Consider the following 3,336-nt stretch of genomic DNA (forward strand, 5'->3'; position numbering starts at 1 on the left):
TGGGGATACCATGTCAGGACCTAAGAAAGGGGTGCTGGTTCCCCGCCAGGGTCCCCGGCTGACCGGAGTTACCTGAGCAGCTCTCCACCTTCTCGCCACTCACCTTCAGCCAACACACTGCAGGAGCTTTGGGGGCCTGTCCGTTTCCCTGGAAAGTGTCAGTCCTGTCCTGGCCAAAGACGGCAAGCAAGGGGTGGTGGTGGGACTGGTTTCCTCAGTCCTGTCAGTAGCACACCTAAATCTCTGTCCCCCGGGTTTCTGAGCCCCACTTCTGCCCGACGGCACCTGGGGTGCAGAGGCTAGCGTGACCAGTAGATGGACAGACAGATGGACAGCCGGCTCCCCATGTGGCTGGGTCCTCCCGCCAAGTGGGCAGCTAAATCAACAGGCCCAGAAATCGGAGAGGAGCCCAGGGCCTGGCTATGCATCGGTCTGTTTGTTTGTTTGTTCTGGGAACTTCCAGACTGCAGGAGGCCCTGGTGCCTGGCGGGGGGCAGGGGTTCCTATCACCCAGGCCTAGCTGACAGCCCCATCCGGCCTGCCATCCCTCTCCCCGTCTCCCCGTCATGTTCCCCTGGAAGACAGCACCCCCGTGAAGGGGCGCAGCTAAGTCCTCGGCAGAGGGGAGGCTGTGACCCAGCTACACGTGGCTGTGCAGGCCCTGACCCATCCCCTCCCGCCTTTGAGGGGCCCGGTGTCACGGGGCTGTGTGTCTCTCTGTCCTGTCTTCTCTTCTGCCCACTACCGCCATCCCCTCTGGGATCTACCCATCGACTCTCAGTTTCCCTATTTGCTCATCCTGCAGTCACTAGTCCCCAGGGTCCAGGCAGCAGCACTCCAGAGATGCAGCAAGCCCTGCTCTGGGACCAGGAGGCAGGTGACACCGAGGTCCAAAGAGAGTCCTAGGGATGTCACGGGAGGGGTGAGAGGGCCAGCTCCTTCCCTAGCCATGCTTCAACTCACCCCCACCCATGCCCTCTCCAAACACCAGAGTGCACACACCAGGCTGTTTCTAACTCCTGGACCTTTGCCACGAACTTCATGGGATCCGCCTGGCCGGGCTCACTTGGGCATACCCTCAGAGCCCTCAGTCCCCCTCGTGTGAACCCCACTATGGGCCTGGGGCCCCCAGGCAGGACTTCCGCCTGCACTCTGCCACACCCCACAGAACTCGGGACTGGGCAGACACACATCCCCGCCCACCAGGGGTTTGGGTAAGAGCCCAACACCAACGAGGACGCCTAGAGGTGGACTCATAGGTGCTTCTGCTTCAGGAGGGGGAGGGGCATGCGGAGGGAAGGGCCAGGGAGCAGTTAGAGGTCAAGGGAGCCACCACTCTTCTGCGCATATTGAGTCCCCAAGCTGGAGAGAGGGATTCGCCTCTTTGCAGGACAATGTCACAAGAGATCAGATGTGTGCACTGCAGGGCCAGGGCCAGATACTGCCCTTGCCCCCATTCTGGCCCCAGCCCCGGGGCCACACCATAGCCCCTGAAGACTCCCCACTCCCCCCGCCAGTGCCAGCCCAGCACCCAGAGGGTTTGTAAACCCATGGCATGTGGTCAGATGGTGCTCGGGCAAGCAGTACCCCATGCAGGGCGCCCGCTGACTGCGCAGCCTGGGCTCCTGGGAGGGGTGGGGGGAACGGACGACAGAGCCTGATCCTCCGCGGCAGGGAGCTGGAGGTTCTCCCTGCTTGGTGGCTGGGGACCGGGGGTAAGGAGGCCACAGCCCAGCCACTGTGCAGACAATGTGGGCATGGCAGCCCCACCCGTCCGCCTCCAGAGCTTGGGGTCCCTGCCTATCCACGCCAGCGCCACCCTGAAAGCCACGTTTGCAGCGTCAGGGCCAAAGCACCTTCACTGGGTGGAGGAATGATGGGGCGCGCCCGAGGGGCCAAGGTTCTGCGTGAGGCCCCAGTGGCAGGCTGGAGCGTCGAGGTGGGGACGGGGCTGGGAAGGCAGGACAGAGCCACCCGGTGCGCCCGCCTCCCCGGGCTCCAACGAAGCTTGCCTGCCTCTCGCCCCCGCTGCTGCCCTGTGGAGACTTGGCTCGGAAGGCTCAAGGCTCGTCCTGGGGTGGAGGAGCTGACTGAGGCGGAAAGCCAGGGTCCAGGGTGTTCCTGGTGCAGGATTTTCCTTTGCGACCCCTGAGGCCAAGTCTACGCAGACACTTGAGGCAGTCCCCAGCTGATCAATCCTGAAACAAAATAATTGGGATCAAGTAAAGCCAGGCTCTTTTCTGTCTGTGCCCTGGGAGGCGCAGCCTGGTTCTGCCCTGATCCAAACTCTGGTTCCTGGAGGAGGGGGTCTCCGGTGCGCCACGCACTCACATCCTCTGGGCACCTGCATGGATCCATCTGTGTATGCATTTGCCCCAGATGGCAGGAGACCCACGCTGGGGGTGCGGGTGGTGTGCCCCTAGTCTTCAGGAGCACCTGAGTGCAAGGATCCAAGGGCTTGGCGCCGGCCAGAGATGCACAAGGGTGCACAGGTCCTTCCAGGGCCGGGAACGGAGAAGTTCGGAGGGAATTAGCCGCAGCCCGTCCCAGCGCTAGAGGTGTGCCTTTACAAATGGACGGAGGATGAGAAGTGGGGTCCTGCCTGCCAAAAGAGTGTGAAGGTGCCTGTGGTGACAGCTCCCCTGGGGGAGACACGTGCACTCTCCGGAGGCGGAGCTGGGCGGGCAGCCCGCTAGTCAAGACTCTCCAGGGGCCACCTCCTGCACGCTGGGGAGAAAACCTCCGACACAGGGCTTGCTTCAGGCAAAACTCCAAAGATGCTGGGGCGGGGGGTGGCTGAGCCTTGCAGGGTAGTGCTGGGGCGCAGCCGAGCGCCCACGTGGGACCCCGTGCAGGGCCCAGAGGGAAGCAAAGGCCGCCGCTGTCCTGGTGCCAAGGACGTGCCTCGGTCTCAGCCTCCTCCCGCCTCTCCCGCCTCCGGCCCTCAGTCGGACTTCTGGTCCCCACCCGGTACCTACCGGCGGTCCGGCAACGCCCAGCCTCGGTTTTAGGGCCTGTAAAATGGTCTCATAGTAACCCTGACTTCGCAGCCAGCCGGGCCGCAAAATGCGGCTCTTGTCTTCTCTCTGCGCCCCAGGCAGACGGGCGGACGGCGCCCCCAAAAGGCAGACCCCGGGCGGCTCCGACCGCCGGGCGTTCGGGCCTCCCGGCCGGCGCAGACCGGCGCCCCGCCAGGCCTCCTACCTCGCGGTAATGGAGGCGCGGCCGGCAGGGGGAGCGAGGCGGAAGGGAGCCGCGGCCGGCCAGGTGAGGGAGGAAGGCTTCCAGCGGGCGGCGGCGCGGCGTGCCCGTGCGGGCCGGGGTGTGCGGGGCGCG

The sequence above is a fragment of the Mirounga leonina genome, unplaced genomic scaffold, assembly GCF_011800145.1.
Source record: "Mirounga leonina isolate KUSES-001 unplaced genomic scaffold, KU_Mleo_1.0 Mir_481, whole genome shotgun sequence".
NCBI classification, from domain to species: Eukaryota; Metazoa; Chordata; class Mammalia; order Carnivora; family Phocidae; genus Mirounga; species Mirounga leonina.